This window comes from Hordeum vulgare, chromosome 4H (genome assembly GCF_904849725.1).
Source record: "Hordeum vulgare subsp. vulgare chromosome 4H, MorexV3_pseudomolecules_assembly, whole genome shotgun sequence".
Lineage (NCBI taxonomy): Eukaryota > Viridiplantae > Streptophyta > Magnoliopsida > Poales > Poaceae > Hordeum > Hordeum vulgare.
In genome coordinates, this window is record NC_058521.1 from 489,396,731 (window position 1) to 489,421,135 (window position 24,405).

General features: G+C 47.5%; 1 pseudogene; it reads left to right on the forward strand.

Annotated features, from left to right (window-relative positions):
* LOC123450649 overlaps positions 1-19,296 on the forward strand; it is a 63,619-nt pseudogene extending 44,323 nt beyond the window's left edge.
* The last annotated feature ends 5,109 nt before the right edge of the window (positions 19,297-24,405 follow it).

The window sequence follows — 24,405 nt, forward strand, 5'->3', positions numbered from 1 at the left end:
TTGAAGATCCAAGAGAGAGAAGAAGCCATCTAGCTACTAGCTATGGACCCGAAGGTCTGTGGTGAACTACTCACGCATCATCGGAGAGGCAATGGTGTTGATGAAGAAGCCCTTCGTGTCCGAATCCCCCTTCCGACAGGGCACCAGAACGTGCCCCAGATGGGATCTTGCGGAGACAGAAGCCTACGGCGGCGGAAAAGTATTTTCGTGGCTCTCTCTGGTGGTTCTGGAATTTTAGGGAATTTATAGGTGGAAGAAGTAGGGCAAAGGAGCCACGTGGGGCCCACAAGCCTGGTAGGTGCCCCCCCCAGGCCGAGGCTAGGGGGCTTGTGACCTCCCTGAGGGTCCTTTGCCTTGGTTCTCAAGTTCCCTACTTATCTTCTGTTACGGAAAAAATCATTCCGAAGGTTTTATTCCGTTTAGACTCCGTTTAATATTCTTCTCTGAAAAGGGTAAAAAAACACGGAAAAAACAGGAACTGGCACTTGGCACTGAGTTAATAGGTTAGTCCCAAAAAAGATAGAAAATAGCATATTCATGCATACAAAACATCTAAAGTTGACAAGGTAATAGCATGGAACCATCAAAAATTATAGATACGTTGGAGACGTATCAAGCATCCCCAAGCTTAACTCCTCCTCGTCCTCGAGTAGGGAAGTGATAAAGACTGAATTTTTGATGTGGAATGCTACCTAACATATTTGTCCTTCGTAACTTCTTTCTTGTGGCATGAATGTTCAAATCCGTAAGATTCAAAACAATAGTTTACTATTGACATGAAAACAATAATACTTCAAGCAAACTAGCAAGGCAATCATGAACTTTTGAAATAACAAGGCCAAAGAAAGTTATCCCTACAAAATCATATAGTCTGGCTATGCTCCATCATCCCCACACAACGAATTTAAATCATGCACAACCCCGGTATTGGCCAAGTAATTGTTTTCGCACTCTTACTTTCTCAAACCTTTTCAACTTTCATGCAATACATGAGTGTGAGCCATGGATATAGCACTATAGGTGGAATAGAGTGTGGTGGAGGTTGTGAGGCAAAAAGGAGGAGATTGTCACATTGACTTGGCATATCAACGGGCTATGGACACTACTAGAATTCACAAATTTGTCGTTTGCCTTTCCTTTGTCGTGTGCTGACACATGGCAAAGAGCTTCTTTGCCATCAGCTGGCGCAAAGCAGACGGCAAAGAGAACACCTAAGGCAAAAAAATCTTTGCCGTCGGCCTTCCCTATGTCGTCGGCCAGCGGACGGCAAAGGAACCACAGGCGGACGGCAAAGGGGTGGCAGACGGCAAAGGGGTGCCACCGTACACCCCCTCACACCCCATAACGGGCGCTCCCTTTTCCGTCTGCCCTCCTTCTCTTTGCCGTCGGGGGCGGACGGCAAAGCGAGCCCCCCCCTAACGGCCGTATCCCTCTCCCTCTCACTCTCATCCGCTCCGACAGTCTCCTCCGCTCCGACAGTTACTCTCAGCCGCTCGACCCCGCCCGCCGGCCGCCTCCCCTCCCGCCGGCCGCCTCCTCCCCCGCCCCCTCCTCCCCTCCCGCGGCACCACTCCTCCCCGCCCGCCCGCCGCCCCCTCCTCCCCGCGGCCTCCTCCCCGTGCCCTCCTCCCCGCGGCCTCCTCCCCGCGCCCTCCTCCCCGCCGACCACCTCCCCTCCCGCCCGCCGGCCGCCTCTGCTCCCGCCTGCCGGCCGCCGCCCCCTCCTCCCCGCGGCATCCTCCCCACGTCCTCCTCCCTGTGCCCGCCCGCGGCACCCCTCCTCCCCGCCCGCCGGCCGCCTCTGCTCCTGCCTGCCGGCTCTCTCCCCTCCCCCCCGCCGGCCACCTCCCCTCCCGCCCGCCGGCCACCTGCCGCGCGCCCCCTGCCCCCCTGCCGTCGTCCACCGCCGCCACAGCCGCCCCCTGCCGTCGTCCACCGCGGTGAGTTGCAGTTCTTCTTCTTTTCCTTTTTAAAAAAGTTAATTACTTTAGTTAGTTTATTAGGTTAGCTTTTTATTATATATAGGGTAATTTAGTTAGTTTATTTGGTTAGATTATTAGGCTAATTAGGTTAGTTTGTTAGGTTAGAAGAAAAAAAGAGGAAAAGCAGAAGGAAAAAAATGAAAAAGAAAAAAGGAAAAGAAGAAAATAATTAGAACAAGAACGAAAAGAAGAAGGAGAAGAAGAAGAAGAAGAGGAGGAGGAGGAGGAGGATAAAAAAGAAGAAGAAGAAGAAGAAGAAGAAGAAGAAGAAGAAGAAGAAGAAGAAGAAGAAGAAGATGAGGAGGAGGAGGAGGAAGAGGAGGAGAAAGAAGAAAAAGAAGAAGAAGAAGAAGAAGAAGAAAAAGAATAGGAGGAGAAAAAGAGGAGGGGGAGTAGGAGGAGAAAGAAGAAGAAGAAGAAGAAGAAGAAGAAGAAGAAGAAGAAGAAGAAGAAGAAGAAGAAGAAGAAAAAGAGGAGAGAGGAGAAGAAGAAAGAAGAGGAAAAGGGAACCCCAGCACCCCGAAACTGACCCTCGACCCCCGACCCCTCATGCCCGACGCCACTGACCCCCGACCATCGACCCCCGACGCCACTGACCCCCGACCTCCGACCCCCGACGCCACTGACCCCCGACGCCACTAACCCTCGACCCCCAACGCCACTAACCCCCGACCCAAACCCTCGGCCCACGACTCCCGACCCCCGACGCTCGACGCGACCAACCCCGACCCCCGACGCCACTGACACCCGACGTCACTGACCCTGGACCCCCGACGCCACTGACCCCCCACAACCGACGCCACTAACCCCCCGACCCCCGATGCCACCGACACCCGACACCACCGACCCTCGACGGCACTGACTCCCGACGCCACTAAGCCCCGACCCCGACACCTCTTCTGCCTTCTTTTGAACGAGAAGGTGCTTTTCGGCCTTCCAGAGGCCCACGAGGTCATAGTTTTGTAAATTATGAGTTAGGTCACATATTTTCCGATTATGTTAATTATAAAAACATCATATTTGTGTTGATCGTGTGAATTTCAATGTGCAGTTGTTCGACGACCTCCACGTGCGTTGGACGAGCTCCGCCCTTGCGTTTGTTGGTGAGCACAAATGACTTCTCCTCCTACCCCCTTAATTTGCTCTGTCCCGGTCTTCGTGCCGATGAAACTTGCTAGCTATAGGTTTCTTCAATCATGAGTATGTGTGACCAGTATGCGTCTCCCGTTCGAAAGGGCGACATCTATAAATATGCATTTCTTTGCATATTTATAACCGCCATCCTTTCGAATTGTCCAACATTATCCATGGACAGCCCGAGTATGTGTAGATTGGGTTTGTTTTCCCGTATGCTGTGCTCCGGATCCGATGCGGAATTTCGTCAGTGCCTCCCCTGTTGTTCTCCGGGTACACATCCTCTCTGCTTATTACCGAGACGTGTATCAGGAGAAGAGCGGGGAGGTGCTGCCGAAATTCTACGTCGCATCTGGAGCAGAGCATGGGAAAACGAACCCAATCTACACATACTCGGGTGGGATTAGGACCTATCTTTACCTATTAGCGTGTAGGTTGCATGGACGTAATAAAACTGACAAACTTGATTAGCGTATGAATATAGATGATGAATTATATATTTATTTCTTGTGCCCCCATAGGTAGCTAGGCAACATGAGTGATCGTGCTTGGATGTACACTGGTCACCCTAGTCAGAAAGACATGACCCATGAATGGTTAACAAAAACCAGGGGGTTTGTGAGAGCTGCATTTGCAAATGGCCAGCAAAAAACATGGTGCCCCTGTCCCAACTGCGACAACTGGAAAAAACAGACAGAGTTTGAAATGGGTAAACACCTGCAGAAGTGGGGTTTTATGCCTAATTATACGGTGTGGACTTTTCATGGTGAGTCTGACCAACGTGCCAGAGCTGAGGTGATTCGTCGTTGCACCGACGAGCATGGTACCGGGATTGAAGACATGGTGCAAGACTTTGATGATGCTCGGGATTCGGACGATGAGATGGAGGAATCTGCAAAGGACTTCTATGAAATGTTGGAGTCTTCAAAACGTCCTCTCCACGAGCAGACTGAGCTTTGTCAGGTGGATGCCATCGTGCAAGTAATGGCTTTGAAGGCTCAATTCAACCTAGGCACAGAATGCTACGACGCGATGATGACGATATTTGGACGCTTTCTACCCAAAGGCCATGTACTGCCTGCAAACCTGTACCAGTCAGAGAAAATCCTCCGTGTACTTAAGATGCCCTATGAGAAGATACATGCCTGTGAGAATGGATGTGCCTTATTTAGGCTTGAGTATGCGGCCTTGAACTATTGCCCCATTTGCAATTCTTCCAGGTATATTGTGGTAGACAACGGCATGGGTGAGAAGAATCGGACCAAAATCCCCAATAGTGTTCTTCGGTATGTGCCAATCGTACCAAGACTTCAACGTCTTTTCATGGTCGAAGAGACGGCCAGATAGATGACATGGCACAAATTGGGAAAAGAACCGAACTAGATGCGGATGGGAACAAGATGCTGGTACACACTTCAGATGGCTTTGCGTGGAGGCACTTCGATGCATTACATAAGGATAAATCGGAAGATCCAAGGAAACCTAGAGTTGCCATCAGCATGGATGGGTTCAATGTGTATGGTATGACGGCATCACAATACAGTTGTTGGCCTGTATTTGTCATTCCACTAAATTTGCCACCCGGAGAGATTATGAAAAGAAAGAACATTTTCCTGACGTTGATAATTCCAGGGCCCAACTATTCGGGGAAGAATATGAATGTGTACATGAGTCGCTTAAGGATGAGTTGCAAGAAGCCTGGGATAATGGGATCAAGACCTACGACGCGGCTACCAAAACAAATTTCAAAATGCATGTGTGGTACATGTACTCGACGCATGATTATCTGGCGTTTGCGCTATTCGATGGCTGGTGTGTGCATGGAAGGTTCCTGTGCACCACATGCAAGGCAGCTCTTCAGTTCCGTTGGCTGCAGGCTGGTCGCAAGTATTCTTGCTTCGACATGCATAGACAATTCCTGGATCCTGACCATAAGTTCAGAAAACACAAGAAGAATTTCATCAAAGGTAGAGTTGTCAAAAACACTGCACCAGCTGCGTTGACAGGCCAACAGACCCTTGATCAGTTAAACGCTCTCAAGCCTGATCCTTTGCATCCAGGATACTTCAAAGGGTATAATACGGAACACGCCTGGACTCACGAGTCATGCTTATGGGATCTGCCTTACTTCAAAGACCTCCTTTGCCCAGACAACATTGACGTGATGCACACTGAAAAGAATATTGCGGAGACCATTTTTGGTACATTGTTCGGCATGGAGGGGAAGTCAAAAGATAATCCTAAGGCTAGAATCGACCCGGAGGCTCTATGTGATAGACCGTTGCAAAACTTGCAACAACGGAAAGGAAAGCAAAGCATAGTGAAGCCAAAGGCATGGTTCAATCTTGAAAGGCCAGCTATGAGGGAAATGCTATTGTGGGTGAAAATGCGGTTGATGTTCCCCGATGGGTATGCTGCGAATCTAAAGAGGGGAGCGAGTCTTGAGAAATTGAAAATATTTGGGCTCAAGAGTCATGATTGGCACATATGGATTGAGCGGGTAATGCCGGTCATGTTGCGTGGCTTTATCCCTGAGGATGAATGGCTAGTACTCGTAGAGCTGAGCTATTTCTTCTGTTCTCTTTGTGCTAAAGAACTATCGCCTCGCGTGCTAGATGAAATGGGAGAGTTGGCGCCGGAGTTGATCTGCAAATTAGAAAAGATCTTTCCACCAGGCTTCTTTAATCCAATGCAACATTTGATTTTGCATCTCCCGACCGAGGCAAGAATGGGGGGCCGTTCAAAATCGATGGTGCTACGCAACTGAGAGGATGTAGAAGACGCTTCGAGCTAAGTGTAAAAATAAACGTAGAATTGAAGCATCGATGGCCAAGGCATTCATTACTGAGGAGGCAGCAAACTTCATGACAGCACTCTACGAAGCCAAAAATCATCATTTGCATAACCCGAAGCCTCGGTACAATGATGGTGATCGAAAAAAAGTTCGATCCAACCTCAGCCTATTCAAAGGTAAGCTCGCACCATCCGGTGCTTCGAAAGGGAAATCGTTGGATGTCGAAGAATGGCGGATCATTGTATATCTTCACCAACCTAACAGAAGTGCGGCCGTAAATCGAGTAACTTCTTGGTAATTTATTCTTCTGCAACTTCTAATTGCTTTGAACTACTCTTATTCCCGGATATTTGATATAGTCGATACGTCACCGAATTCTCGGATGGAGCGGTCATCGAAAAGGATTCCGTCGAAGAGTATAAGCTTCTCGCAAAGCATGGAGGCGACTATCCCGGTTTCATCTCTTGGTTCAAACAAAGGGTAATTAATTACTATTAAGGGCCCATTTGATTTCTTGGTCTAATTTGCGGCTAATGCATCCATTCTTTCGTATTAAACTTGTAGGCTGATGCAGAGTCTATGGATGCCGAGTTGAGACAAGTCGCTAATGGTTTTGACTATAAGGTCCGTTCATTTGACAAATACAACATCAACGGGTATCACTTTTGTACCTTTGGCAAAGAGCTATCTATGCCCGACCTAAAGTCTACAAATTGTTCTGTCTCTGCTATCGGCGAAGGAGACACCGAGTATTATGGAAGAGTTGAAGCAATTTATGAACTTCTATTCTATGGTGAAAACCCACCGACCGTCGTAGTCTTCAAATGTTATTGGTTTGAGCCGAGGGAGACTAGAAGGACTCATGAACATATAGGACTAGTCGAAATCAATCAAAACACCCACTTAGATGTTCCCGATGTCTATATTATGGCTCAACAGGCGACACAAGTTTTCTATCTACCGTGGGCCTGCCAAACTGATCCAAATCTCAAAGGTTGGGATGTCGTTTATGAAGTGCCACCACATTTTATACCACCTACCCTCAATGAAGAGGATTACGAACCTCACATTAACCCAGACACATATGAAGGAGAATTCTTCCAAGAAACACGTATGTCCAAGAAACGTTTCAAGAACCGCTCTACTTCACCCCAGAACATTGAAGTAGACAGCGACAGTGAATCCGTCTTAACCCCTGAGCCCGAACAGGAAGAGCTGGAAGAAGAAGAGGATACTGCTGCGGATGACCTGTCACTTCTTGACCGATTACATAATGGTGGCCTTCCACATGTTCTTTGTGATAATGATGATGATGATGCATTTATTGATGACAGTGATGATCATGATGCATTTATTGACCCTGAAGCATATATAGACGAGCACGATTGTTATTAGTTCATGTCAGGTATTCAACTATTATACTATATATAAATTTTGAGTTCATGTTAGGTATTCAATTTTTATTAGTCATGTTGGTATTTATGACGATGATACACTTAAATTATATACATTTTATTACTTCTGTTGGTATTTATGTTGTACTAATTTCATTTACTCTTTGTCATGACAGGTGTTGAAAGATGTGGGAAAGGGTCGAAAGCACTCCGCGGCTCCTTCTTCGTCGGCGGGTGATGGGATGGGTACTTCCATTCCTGCCTCGCCTCTTCGGAGAGTGTTGCTCTCTACTATGCAAGGAGCGCCCCCCGTGAGAGGAGGTCGACCCCCCGCGAAGCCGAGAGGCACTAAAGGTACACGTTGTATTCATGTTGGTATTTATGTTGTACTCATGTTGTATGCATATTGGTATTTATATAGATTTTATTACTCATGTTGGTATTTATGTTGTACTAAAGGTACACGTGGCCGCGGGAGAGGCAGGGCGGTGGCTGCCACGCCTTCTAAGGTGGCGGCTACACGGTCTCCGCCACCACCCCAAGCTGATTCACCTGAGCACAGGACTTCTAGGGTGGATTCGTCTGAGGTGGAGGCTACACGGTCTCCGGTTCACGAGCCTCGGGTCGACGAGCCTTCGACCCACGAGACTCGTGTCCCAGAGGCTTCCTTCCACGCGACTCCAGAGCAAAGCAGGGATGAGGGTACGTCCCAAGAGACCCAGTGGGATGCTGGTAGCGATGAGGAGCTGGGTGAGGGGGCTACCGTCTACCAGCGTGGTAGTTCGGGGCTCCCGCTCGTGCCAGCGACCCCCGAGCAGAGGTGGTCGATTAGGCCAAATGGGGACAAGTAAGTTAATTTACTCTTATTTAACCTTTTTCCTTCGCGTTTTCTCAAATATCTAATGTTTTGGCTTTAATTTGTCATACTGTAGGGGTTGGATTGTTGCCAAGGGTGTCCGCAAGCCCAACAGCGTCCTTGGTGTTCTTTGCCGTAAACACTTCCCAGGGTTTGTTACGTTGCCCGGTCGGGAGCGAGAGGTAGGAATGACCTGGGAGCACTACTTGGGTGCCCGGCCCCGCCGGAGGTGGAGATCGACGGTGTTTTGTGCAACACGAGGGCGGACATGGTGATCCGAAAGTTCTGGGTAATTTCTCCTTCACACAATTATAAATCAACCATAGCTATTTATTGTACTAATCAGTGTTGTCTCGTTTGCAGACCTACTACATGTGTGAGGAGGGATATGAGGAGGACGCGTCAAAGGTTATCGAAACCGAATGTCGCCGCCTACTTCAAAACTTTCGGCACGAGGCTCGGGTGCAGGCTGTTCGAGACTACTATGCCATGCGGCGTATTAGGATTGATAAGGCGAAGTGCCGTGATGCTAAGATGGAGAAGGAGCATTACATGAAGGTAATTACATATTATTAAGGCTTTGTAGTTAGTTTCCTTGATTTGGTTCTTACGCGCTCAAATTTCTCTTTATTAACTTAGGCGCCCCCGAGATGGTGTGTGGATAAGATGGATTGTTGGGAGGCCTTGGTGGATCAGTGGTGCTCCGAAACATGGGAGGCCAGCCACAACAATGCCAAGGAGAGGCGTGGCAAAATGGTTGGCATGCCACACCATCAAGGGAGCGTCAACTTAATCCAAGTTGGCGAGAACTGGGTATGTGGTTTGCTTCATGCCTCATGCAATTCATTCTTAATGCTATCTTGAGTCCTTTACTAATACAATTTTCCTCTCTCTCTCTTTTAGGCGCGTCACAATAAGACGGAGGCGCCACAGATGTATGACCTGTATGCGATGGCCCATACTGCCTCGTACAAGAAGGTCAAGGCATTCTCTGAGTCTGACCTCGAGCATCCAGAAAACTTCACCAACATCTCCTCCCACCACAAGCTCGTGAAGTATAGAGATCACGGGAAGGCAAGGAAAGGGGAGGACTTTAACCCGAGCGAGGGGCCTATTGATCTAGAGCTGGTGATGATAGCTGGCAACGGGAGGCCTCATGGCTCGATCGCCATTGGAGACGGCCTTATACGTTGTCCTAGCACTCTCCGGCAGATAAAGGCACGCCAAACAAGCTCTTGTCCGGACATAACACGTCGTCCATGGCGAGTCGAGCTCGCCATCGAGGTTAGTTTAATGGACTCAACTATCTTTCCGCATTATGTTGTGCGTTGGAACCAATATGATTACATTGCTAACAATGAGTTGTGTTGCAGGCTGCTATTTAGAAAGAGAGAGAGGCAATGTAGGCGGCTATGGCAGAGAAGGATAAGGAAATTAGGGAGCTGGAGGAGAGGACGACTGCATTGGTGGAGGCGGAGAGGGCACGGAATGATGCGTCTAACAGGGCCATATACGAGCTCTTCGTGGTAAGTTTCTTCTTCATCTTATTTCAAATCTTGCATTTGAATGTCCGTTTCATTAATAAATAAAAAGTTTGACTTGTCGAAACCAAATGTACGGTCTATGTGCGAGAAGAACGGCCAAGTCCCTCCGCCGATGCCAGTCATTAACGTGGCGGGGACGGTGAGTTTCATTTCAGTGCAGTGATCTTAAGAGTGTCCTCATGCTAACTACACATTGCAAACGATGTTTGGTGCAGAATATCTCCCAAAACGCATCGCACGACCCTTCTACAGTCGAGCCTTCTCCAGGGCAACCTTCTCCAGGTGAAACAAGCCAGAGCCACCGTGCTTCACCTCTGTGATGACAATAATGGTATGTTATTTCTAGTGTTTTAATAAAATATAGCTAGACTTCCATCTAAATGACATAATTAGCTTAGTTAGCTCCAAGAAAGGCTAAATTGGCTAATTATCCTACGAAATGACATAATTAGCTTAGTTAGCTCCAAAATGACCTATTTAATAAAAAATGACCTATAGTTAGCTAAGTTCTCTCCTAAATGACATAATAAGGCTTACGTAGCTGCAAGATGACCTATTCCCCCTAACTTAGGTATTAAATGGCCTATAATTAGCCTAGCTAGATCCAAAATGGCTTAATAAGCATACTTTGCTCCGGAATGACCTATTTTACCCAAGTTAGCTCCGAAACGACCTATAGTTAGCTAGGGTTCCACCTAGATGACATAATTAGCTTAGTTAGCTCCTAAATGGTCTATTTAATAAAACATGACCTATACTTAGCTAATTATCCTCGAAATGACATAATTAGCTCCAAAAAGGCATTCTTAGCCAATTTAGCCCGAAGAAGGGGACAAGAGGAGAAGAAAGAGGAAAAATGAAAGGAAGGAAGAAGAAGAAGAAGAGAAGAGGAAGAAGGAGAAGGAGGAGGAGAAGAAGAAGGATAAGAAGGAGGAGAAGAAGGAGAAGGAGCTCCTCCTTCTTCCTCCTTCTCCTTCTTCTTCCTCCTTCCTCCTTATCCTTCTCCTTCTTCTTTTATTCTTCTTCTCCTCTTCCTTCTCCTTCTCCTCCTCCTTCTTTTACTTCTTCTTCTCTTTCTCTTCTTCTATGTAGCTTAGACTCATCCAAGAAAGGCTAAATTGGCTAATTATCCTACAAAATGACATAATTAGCTTAGTTAGCTCCAAAATGATATATTTAATAAAAAATGACATACAGTTAGCTAAGTTCTCTCCTAAATGACATAATAGGGCTTACGTAGCTGCAAGATGACCTATTCCCCCTAACTTAGGTATTAAATGGCCTATAATTAGCCTAGCTAGATCCAAAATGGCTTAATAAGCATAGTTTGCTCGGGAATGACCTATTTTACCCAAGTTAGCTCCGAAACGACCTATAGTTAGCTAGGGTTCCACCTAAATGACATAATTAGCTTAGTTAGCTCCTAAATGGTCTATACCTAGCTAATTTCTCTCCGAAATAACCTATATATACACTTCTTCATCTAGTATTATTCTTCTAACTTTCTTATTTGTCATTTTGCAGATTACCTTCACTTCACGGGAAGCTTGGATTATATTGATGGAATGCTTGAAGATGATTTCTTGTACCATGGCTTGTATTGAAACTATTGTATTATATGGACATATATGAAACTTTGTATGCATGTGGATGAAACTGGCCGGTGTAATATATGGTTTGGTACGGATGCAACTTGCATAATATGTATGCACTATGGATGAGAGTTATTTTAATATGGTTATGAGTACGGAAAGAAATTTATTTATGTCAAATATATATATATATATATATATATATCCTGATCATTGTTAAAAATGCTGGATATAATAAAAAATAAATTAAAAAGGGGCTGGTTCCCCCCTTTGTCGTCTGCCCCCACATGGCAAAGGGGGGATGGCAGACGGCAAAGGGGGAAATCTGCCCCCTCTCTCTCCCCTCTTTGCCGTCTTCCCCACATGGCAAAGGGGCGTAGGCAGACGGCAAAGGGGTGAATCAGCCCCCTCTCTCTCCCCTCTTTGTCGGCTGCCCCCAGATGGAAAAGGGGGGTGGGCAGACGGCAAAGGGGTGAATCAGCCCCCTCTCTCTCCCCTCTTTGCCGTCTGCCCCCACATAGCAAAGGGTGGGATGGCAGACGGCAAAGAGAGGAGGCCTGCCGTTAACACTTAACGGGGTCGTTGCAGTATATGATGTCCCAGTTAATTTGCCGTATGCCCCCTCATGGCAAAGATTCTTTGCCGTCCGCTTTACCAAAGCAAACGGCAAAGAACCTCTTCACCGGATTTTTTTTACCGTCTAGTTTGTCGTCTGCTGACCGATGGCAAAGCCTTTGCCGTCCATGGTTCCCCCCTTTGCCGTCCGCCGAGGCAGACGGCAAATTTTTGATTTTCAGTAGTGGGAGATGCCCATCAATAGATATCAATGTGAATGAGTAGATATTACCATGCAACAGATGCACTAGAGCTGTAAGTGTGTGAAAGCTCAAGAGCAAAACTAGTGGGTGTGCACCCAACTTGCTTGCTCACGAAGACCTAGGGCAATTTTGAGGAAGCCCATCATTGGAATATACAAGCCAAGTTATATAATGAAAATTCCCACTAGTAAATGGAAGTGTCAAAACAAGAGACTCTCAATCATGAAGAACATGGTGCTATTTTGAAGCACAAGTGTGGAAAAAGATAGTAGCATTGTCCCTTCTCTCTTTTTCTCTCTCTTTTTTTTGGCTCTTTGGCCTATTTTCATTTTTTGGTGGGCATATTTGGCCTTTTTTTATTTCCTCACATGGAACAATGCTCTAACAATGATGATCATCACACTTTTATTTACTCACAACTCAATACGTAGAGCAATGCTGACTCTATAGGAAATGCCTCCGGCAGTGTACCGGGATGTGCAACAATCTAGCTTAGCATATGACGTTGAAACATCTCGCTAGCTATCTTATGATCATGCAATGGCAATATGAAAGTGACGGCACAAGTCATGAGACGGAACGGTGGGAGTTGCATGGCAATATATCTCGGAGGCAATATATCTCGGAATGGCTATGAAATGACATAATAGGTAGGTATGGTGGCTGTTTTGAGGAAGGTATATGGTGGGTTTGTGCACCGGCGAAAGTTGCACGGCACTAGAGAGGCTAGCAATGGTGGAAGGTGAAAGTGCATCTATACCATGGACTCACATTAGTCATGAAGAACTCATATACTTATTGCGAAAGTTTTATTAGTAATCGAAACAAAGTGCTAAACGCATACTCCTAGGGGAAGGGTTGGTAGGTGTTAACCATCACGCAATCCCGACCGCCACACAAAGGATGACAATCAATAAATAAATTATGCTCCGACTTCCTAACATAGCGGTTCACCATACGTGCATGTTACGGGAATCACTAACTTCAACACAAGTATTTCTAGATTCACAACACCCTCCTAACATAACTCTAATATCACCAAATCCATATCTCAAAACTTAATTGTTAGGAATCAAACTTCTCTTACTAATCAATGCACTTGAATATGGAAGTTTTTATTATATCCTCTTTGGATGCCTATCATCTTTAGGACTCTTTCATGGCACACGTCAACTACCAAGTTACTTAGAGAGAGCACTCTCAAAAAGATATAAGTGAAGATCGAGAGTTTTTATTTCTCCAAATTATGACACCGCCGTGCTCTACAATGATCTAAGTGAAGCACTAGAGCAAAGTTATCTAGCTCAAAAGATATAAGTGAAGCACATGCGAGCTAAATTGCCTAACTCAAAAGATATAAGTGAAACTCAATGTGTATTCTAGCAAATTCACGATGAGTGCATGTCTCTCTCAAAAAGGTGTGCAGCAAGGATGATTGTGACACAACAAAGAGAAAAGACTCCTATAATACACGACGCTCCAAGCAAAACACATATCATGTGGTGAATAAAAATATAGCTCCAAGTAACGTTACCGATGGATTGAAGACGAAAGAGGGGATGCCTTCCCGGGGCATCCCCAAGCTTAGGCTTTTTGGTGTCCTTGAATTTGGCTTGGGATGCCTTGGGCATCCCCAAGCTTGAGCTGTTTCCACTCTTTATCCCATTGTCCATGAGAACATCACCCAAAACTTGAAAACTTCACAACACAAAACTTAAACAGAAACTCGTGATATCATTAGCATAAGAAAACAAACCACCACCTCTTTAGGTATTGTAGTAATCTTGATTTATATTTATATTGGTGTTATATTACTGTATTCTCACTTTTCCATAGCTAGTACCCCTGATACTATCCATAGTTTCATCAAAATAAGCAATGAAGACAACAAAAACAGAATCTGTCGAAAACAGACCAATCTGTAGCAATCTGTATACTTCGTATACCTCTGGTATCTCAAAAATTATGAAAAATTACGAAAATTAGGGAAATTTGCATATAAACCAGCAGCAAAAAGAATCAACTCAAAAGATCTTTCTGGATAAGCATTAAAAATAATTTCGTGAGCGCAAAGTTTCTGTCTTTTTCAGCACGATCAAACAACCATCACCCAAAACTGATCATAAAGGTTCTACTTGGCACAAACACAAAAAGAAACATAAGAAACACAATCATAAGAGAATTATGATGTTGTGGACACAACAAAACAGAAAGCAAAAAGCAAAGATAAATTCATTGGGTTGCCTCCCAACAAGCACTATTGTTTAATGCCCTTAGCTAGGCATTGATAATTCAATGATGCTCACACAAAAGATAAGAATTGAAGCACAACGAGAGCATCATAAAGCATGTGAAAATCACATCTAAGTCTAACACACTTCCTATTCATAGGCATTTTATAGGGAAACAAATTATCAAGACAAGCAATAACTACCATATGCAAGGAAGAAGAAAGAGACAATATCAATCTCAACAAAACGAGAGGTAATTTAGTAACATGAAAGTTTCTACCACAATATTTTCCTCTCTCATAACAATTGCATGTGGGATAATAATAAAATTCAACCATATAGCTATCATATAGGATATTCTTTTCATGATCCACATGCATGCAAAGTTGACGCGTTCAAAAATAGTGGGATTATCATCAACTAAAGTCATGACTTCTCCAAACCCACTTTCAATATTATTGCAAATATCATATTCATCATGAGGCTTAAACCAATTTTAAAAATCATAATAAAAAGCATTGCCCCAATCATGATCATTGCAACAAGTAGTGGACATAGCAAAACTAGCATCCCCAAGCTTAGGGTTTTGCATATTTTTAGCATGATTGACACTAATAGGATTTATAGTGAAACCATTGCAATCATGCTTTTCATTCAAGGAGCCCTCGTGAATCACTTCATAAATTTCTTCATCACAATTTTCAGATTCACGCATCTCAAGCAAAACTTCATAAATATAGTCAAGTGCACTCAACTCACTAGCAATTGGATCAACATAATTGGATCTCTTAAAGAGATTAGCAAGTGGATGAGGATCCATACCAATAGATTTTCAGCAAGCGAAGATGCAAGCATATTGAAGGCACATAGCACACAAGCAAAGGAAAGGTAAATGAAAAAGGCAAGTATTTTTGTAAATTTTTGTTTTTCAGAAGTGAAGGAGAGGAAAACGAGAGGCAAAAGGCAAAAAAAATGCAAGAGATGAGTTTACGATAGTTACTTGGATGTGCTTCACTTAGAATAGTCCCCGGCGCCAGAAATTGACACGTTGAAGGGAGACTATTCTTGACTTGATACTCCCCGGCAACGGCGCCAGAAATTCTTCTTGCTACCTCTTGAGCTTGCGTTGGTTTTTCCCTTGAAGAGGAAAGGGTGATGCAGCACAGTAGCAGTAGGTATTTCCCTCAGTTTGAGAACCAAGGTATCAATCCAGTAGGAGTATCAAGACAAGTCACCAATGTACCTACGCAAAAACAAACAAACTTGCACCCAACGCTATAAAGGGGTTGTCAATCCCTTCACAATTAATTGCAAGATGATATCTGAAGGTGGAAAGTGCAACAAAGTAAAAGTGTAGAGCTGAAAATATGATGTGAAGTAGACCCGGGGGCCATAGTGCTCACTAGAGGCTTCTCTCATGATAGCGAGTATTACGGTGGGGTGAACGAATTACTGTCTAGCAATTGATAGAACCGCGCAAGGTCATGATGATATCTAAGGCAATGATCATACATATAGGCATCACGTCCGAGACAAGTAGACCGTTACTGTCTGCATCTACTATATTACTCCACACATCGGCCGCTATCTAGCATGCATCTAGTGTATTGAGTTCATAACAAATAGAGTAATGCCTTAAGCAAGATGACATGATGTAGAGGGATAAATTCATGCAATAGATATAAACCCCATCTTTGTACCCTTGATGACAACAACATGATGCGTGCCTCGCTACCCCTTCTCTCACTGGGTGAGGACACCGCACGATATGAACCCAAAACCAAGCACTTCTCCCATTGCAAGAATTATAGATCAAGTTGGCCAAACGAAACCCACAACTCGAAGAGAATTACAAGGATACGAAATCATGCATATAAGAGATCAGAGGAAACTCAAATAATATTCATAGATAATCTGATCATAAATCCACAATTCATCGGATCTCGACAAACACACCGCAAAAGAAGATTACATCAGATAGATCTCCATGAAGATCATGGAGAACTTTGTATTGAAGATCCAAGAGAGAGAAGAAGCCATCTAGCTACTAGCTATGGACCCGAAGGTCTGTGGTGAACTACTCACGCATCATCGGAGAGGCAATGGTGTTGATGAAGAAGCCCTCCGTGTCCGAATCCCCCTCCGGCAGTGCACCAGAACGTGCCCGATATGGGATCTTGCGGAGAGAGAAGCTTGCGGCGGCGGAAAAGTATTTTCGTGGCTCTCTCTGGTGGTTCTGGAATTTTAGGGAATTTATAGGCGGAAGAAGTTGGGCAAAGGAGCCACGTGGGGCCCACAAGCCTGGTAGGTGCCCCCAGGCCGCGGCTAGGGGGCTTGTGACCTCCCCTGGGGTCCTTTGCCTTGGTTCTTAAGTTCCCTGTGTATCTTCTGTTACGGAAAAAATCATTCTGAAGGTTTTATTCCGTTTGGACTCTATTTAATATTCTTCTCTGAAAAGGGTCAAGAACACGGAAAAAACAGGAACTGGCACTTGACACTGAGTTAATAGGTTACTCCCAAAAAAGATAGAAAATAACATATTCATGCATACAAAACATCCAAAGTTGACAATATAATAGCATGGAACCATCAAAAATTATAGATACGTTTGAGACGTATCACACCTCGCCTCCCCCTCTCCCCGCGGAACCCTAGCCTCCGACCTCCGCGCCTCCCACTGGGTCGTCTTCTCCGCGTCGCCCCACCACCAACGCCACCGCCCGCTGTTCGCCGCCCCCGGGTGGCAGATCCTCGCCGTCGCGGACGAGGCCACCACGCCCGGTTGATCCCACCCGGGCGCCGTGCTGCTCACTCTCGCCGACCAGGCCCGCCTCGGCTTTCGCTCCGTCGAGTTCCTCCCCGCCTGCGGCCACGCCCGCAAGGCCGTCGCGTAGCTCTTCACCGTGCAGCACGGCACGCACGTCGTCTACCACGCCGATGCCCGCAACGCCGTCGCGGGCAACAACCTCACCAGGCACTTCGATGTCGATCTGGACCATCGCCAGGGCGGCGGCTCCGTTCTGCTGTAGTACAACCACGTCAATCCCAACCGCACGGTCGTGAACCCGTACGTGCACTTCGGGCAGCCGTCAGTCTGGCCGCGGGGGCTGCCGCTGGACAAGGCCGGGGAGGTCGGCACCGAGGAATTCTACACAGAAGTGTATGGCGGTGGGCAGTTCATACAGCAGGGGATGTGCAATGGTCTTACAGATGTTGACGTCGTGTTCTACCTCACACGAAAGTCACTGGAAATGGAGTCCTTCAATGTCCATTTTGATGCAGACGCACCCAAGGTAGCATTGCCACAGGGCGTGATGGCACCAGTGAACTCACTGAATACAATGTTCCATGCACCAGCATTTTGGGGTCTTGCATTGCCGGTCTCGGTGAGTCCGATGGCATCCGATGTTATACGTGGGTATTGGGCACAGAGGATACTATGGGAGATTGGGGGCCAACTGGTGGTCTACCCACCGACTGTGCATCGCACTGATAATGTGCACGCTCATCCATTCGATGATGAGAAGGATATCCATGTCAATGTAGGGAGGCTGATAAATTTCTTGATGGGGTGGCGATCGACGAAACCGACACTCTTTGAGCGGATTCTCGATTTGAGCTATGCGATGGCGGAGGAGGGTTTCCGGTGGGAGAAGGATTTGCATTTCATGGTCGCGTGGCTGCAAGATCTTGTTGTTGTTGGGTACAGGCAGCCAAGGTTGATGTCATTGGAGATCGACCTCCCAAGAGCGGCCATTGGTCATGGGGATAAGCACGAGTTTGTCCCCAAGAAGTTGCCTTCTGTCCATCTTGGGGTGGAGGAGATTGGGGAAGTTAGCACTGAGATTGGCAATCTCATAAAATGGAGGAAACATTTTGGTGATGTTGAGCTTATATTGCATTGCACCGGACCTATGGACCGGACTCCACTTGAGTGGAGGCTTCTTTATGGTCGGATTTTCCGGGCAGTAGTTATTCTTTCATAGCAAGGCAATTCAGATCTTGTTGTCGAATCCAGCAACTTTGCACATGCATACAAGTGAGTTCAATCAGCTTGATCTGTAACTTTGCAATTTTCTTCATCTTTCCATAAATCCTACTATTGCTTGGATACCAAAATTGTACAATTGCTTAAGCACTTACCGGTAAGTTCTCATCACAGGTACTTGCCCAAGGTGTTTGATCGGTTTGCAGGCGCTGAAGGATTTGTATTCCTTCAGGATTATATGGTCCTAAATTACTGGAACCTATTGGATGCTGATAAATCCAAGCTCAGGATAACCAACAAGGTGCCTACCCTTCTCCTGGTTTATGAAAATTATGAATTGTCGAGCATTAAAATTTTCTGATCTCTAGAAAGTAACTTCTCTGGTTCTCACCAGGTGAAGGAATCATGGTCCGATGTCCCTCTACGGGGAAATAACAATGAATGGTTTATGAACCAAGGAAATATGGTAAAAAAGGCGGTTGACGGTTTCCCAGTTCATCATCAAGCCAATTGCAAAAGAAGCATAGGTGAAGATAAGATAAGTCATTGCAGCAGTGAGATATTCTACATACCTCGGCGGTACGCCGGTGACTTCTCCTACATCGTTAAAGTTATTGGAAACTTAGACATCCATCACACCATTGCAATCCCCATGTTGTTCCTTGCAATGGATGCATCGAGCAATTTTGAACCCAAAGCTTTGGGAAAACTTGCTTATCGGACAAACTTGCCATCAAATACTACTTTCTCGACGATATATACTCCTGAAGTACATGCAGTGTACCCTATGAAGGTTCAGAATGAAATAGATTTTGTAAACCTAATCAGAGTCATGGCTTCAGGAGATCCTTTTCTTCTGGAGTTGGTCTGATCTAGGAGACGAGGGGTCCACTAAAATTGTATACTTTGGGTTGGAAGGGAAAACAAAACTACGATTGTTAAAGTTATTGTTTTGTTCCTCTTGGTCCTCCCTTTCAGTTGTAAGTTCAATTTAACAAGAGATTATTACCTTGTCAGTAGTCACACATGATCACATTAACACCATTGCTTCCTACTGTAAAATCTTTTACCTTTTGACCCTGATGGGGTTATAGTCCCAGGGTAGGGTCATAGGCCTGCCCTATAGGTCCTACCCAAGGACTACCCTTCACAGAGGGCAAGGCCCTTAGACAATTCCGACTGAACTAAGGACCCCCCATCATCCAGTCGGTGACGAGCATTCGGAGCGTATTTATCGTACCGACTGAATTCCACTCTGCACATCGTAACCTCCCGGGAGGGCAACGGTCGTACGTTTTCATACACCATTATTAGCATTTAAGACATACGTTACTTGTAACGTAGGTATTTATTCGCCACTACTCCACCCCTGTCCACCGGACCGTTGTGAAGGGCAGCGCACTCTATATAAGCCGCTCTTCCCCACTGGTGCAGGGGTTGGCGTTCACTGTAATCCTATATTCCACTCGACACTAAGCTCCCAAGAGCACTGAGACGTAGGGCTTTTACCTCCACCGCAGAGGGGCCTGAACTCATACAACCTTGCCGTAGCTAAGGCTCTGCCCATCCTTTCGTACCCTACACATCTACTATCAGACTTATACCCACGACAGTTGGCGCCCACCGTGGGGCAGGCGTCTAAGCGACTTCCGGCGAGTTTGCAGCTTCATCTTTTCATCATGTCGTCCGCCGGAGATTTATCCATGGGTCGGGAGATCCTCTTCGGCGCACTCTCCTTCATCGTCGATGATTCCGCGTGGCTTCGAGATGCGTCTCTCGATGTCAAGGCGCTCCCCAGTCGCGGGGCTACGCACTTCCGTGCCAGTGCCCGCGGCGGCCTTCTTCTCCAGCAGTCGGCCCCGGTGTCGACCTTCGCCCCCGTCACGCGCCGCAACAAGCGGTCCCGTCGTCCGCGGCTCCAGCGTTGGGTGCGACACGCCCAGGCGCGCCAGAACATGTCCTCTCAAGTGGCGGTCCTCGAGTTGGTTGTGGTCGCGCCGCCGTCCCAGTGCTTGGACTCAGTTCCGACTGAGTTACCTTCCGAGTACTTGGGTCGAAGGCCTGCAGCCGAAGTTCTCATGGCAAATTCCCATGAAAGTCCCCACCGGACTGGCCGGAACGAGCACGAGGTCGGCGAATCGTCCGGCGCTCGCCGTCAACATCACCGTTCTGCCAGTCGACGCACTCATCAGAGCAGCGTCGAGGTGTTTCGTACACCCGTCCTCAACCTGGCTGCCGCTGCCAAGATAGCCGATTCCCTCCAACCGACTGATTCGGAGGCTGGTAGAGGAATCGAGCAGATCCGTGCCCTGTTGCACACGACGCAGCAGCAGAATTCGGCGGCCTCCCAGTCGCACAACAAGATCCACAACAGTTCTGTTCACGCGAACACGCATCGGTCGGTTTACAGCCCTCACTCTCATCAGCGACGCGGAGGGGGCAGCCGTTCCACGAATCCCGAAGATCGTCACCGTTCACGCACCCCTCCGCAGGATGGGCCTTACGGGCCCCGACAACATGATGATCGACGTTCAGTCGGTGACACGTATGATCCAAGGCCCGACGCAAGAGGGCACATCGCCCAGAGGAAGGTCGACAGGAGTCGAGCCCACCGTGATGGTCACGATAGAGACCGTCCGAGTGGAAGCAGGACCATCGTCTCTGGCCCCGAGTGCTTCAGTCGGGCCATCCGTTCAGCTGACATCCCTCCCAACTTCCGATTAGCGACGGGGATCAGCAAGTTCACAGGAGAATCCAAGCCAGAAACATGGCTGGACGACTACCGAGTGGCGGTCCAGATCGGTGGCGGAGATGACCAGGTCGCCATGAAACATCTCCCCCTGATGCTCGACGGCTCGACACGAGCGTGGCTGAATCAGTTGGCTCCATCAAGCATCTACAGCTGGGCAGATCTGTCCCGAGTGTTCATCAGGACCTTCGAGGGCACGTGCAAACGCCCTGCTGGTCTCATGGAGCTCCAGCACTGCGTCCAGAAGCAGAATGAGCCCCTCCGCGATTTCATCCAGCGCTGGACGACCCTCTACCACACGGTGGAGAACGTCACTAAGCATCAAGCAGTCTGCGCGTTCAAGGCAGGCGTGCAGTACAGAGATCTGTACCTGAAGTTCGGTCGGACAGGCGACATCTCCATGAGCAAGATGATGGATATAGCCACACGCTATGCAAATGGCGAAGAAGAGGACCGCATACGTAGCGGCAAGCACAAGGTAGTCGCCGACGGAGATGGGAACAGCAATCGGAAGCAAAAGCAGAAAGCTCCGTCCACTCCGCAGGCACAGGTAGCTGCAGTTACAAATGCCAAGTTCAAGGGCAAGGGGAAAGCTCAGTATACCCCCAAGAAGAAGCAGTTCGGGAACTCCATCCTAGATCAGCCATGTCCGATCCACACGAAGATGGATGAAGAAGGCAACGCCATATTCCCGAAGCACACCACTCGGCAATGTCGCCTCCTGATCCAAGGGTTCGGCGAAGGGCAGCCGAGTGAAAAGGACAACGAGCAGGATGATGAGGACAAGGAGGGTCCGTTCCCCCAAGTCCACGCAACATTAATGATTTTTGCTGATGTGGAAAGCAAGAGTCGACTGAAGCTGGTGAACAGGGAGGTGAACATGGCCACCCCGACCAACCCCACGTTCCTCAAATGGTCTCAGACTGCGATCACCTTTGATCAGTCGGATCATCCAGCACACGTACCCATCTCGGGGAGGCAGGCTCTGGTAGTCGACCCGGTGGTGGAAGGAGACCGACTGCGCAAAGTCCTCATGGATGGCGGCAGCGGCTTGAACATCATGTACACTGACACTCTCAAGGGGATGGGCATTCCGATGTCCAAACTTAGCGAGAGCAGCATGCAGTTCCACGGAGTCGTCCCAGGACGAAAGGCCAAGTCACTCGGTCAGATCGCGTTGGACGTCATTTTCAGCTCCGACAAGAACTTCCGCAAGGAAAAGCTGACATTCGAGGTGGTGGACTTCCAGAGTGCATACCATGCAATTCTGGGTCGTCCGCCCTATGCACGTTTCATGGCCCGTCCATGTTACGTGTATTTGAAGCTGAAGATGTCGGGTCCCAAAGGTGTGATCACCATCACAGCCAATCGGCAGCGGGCCGAAGAGTGTCTGCAGCAGGGGTCGCGGATTGTCGATCAGCAGATGGCTATCCTCGAGTTGGATGAGTACAAGAAGACGGTCGACCCCGCTGACTTGATGCTTTCGAAGAAGCCATCTTCGGAGTCCGCATTCTAGTCGGCGGGCGACACGAAGAAAGTAAGCATCCACCTGACGGACGACACCGCCGCCCCGACGAACATCTCCACCACCCTTGATCCAAAATAGGAAGCCGAGCTCATCCAATTCCTCCGTGAGAACTGGGACATTTTCGCATGGAAGCCCGCTGACATGCCGGGTGTACCCAGGGAGTTGGCTGAGCACCGACTACATGTGGATCCTACCGCTCGGCCCGTCCGAGAACGCCTGCGTCGGTCCGCCGCGCACAAAAGGAAGGCAATTGGAGAGGAGGTGGCTAAACTTTTGGCAGCCAACTTCATTCACAAGGTGCACCACTCCGAGTGGCTCGCCAATGTTGTCATGGTGCCCAAGAAGGACAAGTCCCTCCGTATGTGCATCGACTTCAAGCGTCTCAATAAGGTCTGCCCGAAAGATCATTTCCCGCTCCTCCGCATTGATCAAATTGTCGATTCGACTGCGGGTTGCGAGCGTTTATCATTCCTTGATGCCTATTCGGGCTATCATCAGATCCGTCTGTATGGTCCGGATGAATTAAAAACAGCCTTCATCACCCCATTCAGGTGTTTCTGCTACATCACTATGCCATTCGGTTTGAAGAATGCAGGAGCAACTTTTATGCGCATGATCCAGAAATGCCTCCTTGACCAGATCGGTCGAAACGTGGAGGTATATATGGACGATATCGTAGTCAAATCACGCAAAGGTTCCGACCTGCTGACTGACTTGGCAGAAACATTCGCCAACCTTCATAGGTACGATATCAAGCTCAACCCTGCCAAGTGTTCATTCGGTGTTCCCAGCGGAAAGTTACTCGGTTTCTTCGTTTCCGAACGAGGAATCGATGTCAACCCCGAAAAGATCGGGACCATCGTCCGAATGGAGCGGCCTGTCAGAATACATGATGTTCAAAGGCTCACAGGTTGCCTAGCGGCTTTGAGTAGGTTTATCGCTCGACTTGGCGAGAAGGCGTTACCTCTGTACCGACTCATGAAGAAATTAGATACTTTCGAGTGGACAGACGAAGCCCAGATTGCATTCGACGACCTCAAAGCCCTGCTTTCCACCCAGCCGGTTCTTACTGCCCCGCTAAGTAAAGAACCCCTTCTTCTGTACATCGCGGCTACAAATCAAGTCGTCAGCATTGTTCTCACAGTCGAACGTGAAGAAGAAGGCAAAGCGTACAAGGTTCAGCGGCCAGTATATTATGTCTCCTAAGTCCTGACTCCTCCCAAGCAGAGGTATCCCCATTATCAAAAGCTTATTTATGGGATCTACATGACTGCAAAGAAGGTGGCTCACTATTTCCAAGACCACTCGGTGTCTGTCGTTTCTGATGCTCCGTTGTCAGAAATCCTCCACAATCGAGACGCATCAGGCCGAGTGGCGAAGTGGGCTATGGAGATGTTATACTGCGACATCAAGTTTGAAGCCAAGAAGGCTATAAAGTCTCAAGCTCTGGCTGACTTCATAGCAGAATGGGTAGAACAACAGCAACCGACTCACATCTACTCGGCTCATTGGACTATGTTCTTCGACGGGTCCAAGATGTTGAATGGCTCCGGCGCTGGCGTAGTGATCATATCGCCGAAAGGTGATAAGCTTAAGTATGTGTTGCAGATACATTTCGATTCCTCCAACAATGAGGCAGAGTATGAAGCTCTCCTTTACGGATTGCGCATGGCCATCACACTCGGCGTCCGTCGCCTGATGGTCTATGGCGATTCAGATTTGGTGGTTAATCAAGTGATGAAGGAGTGGGATGTCAGGAACCCCACCATGACTGCATACTGCAACGCAGTAAGGA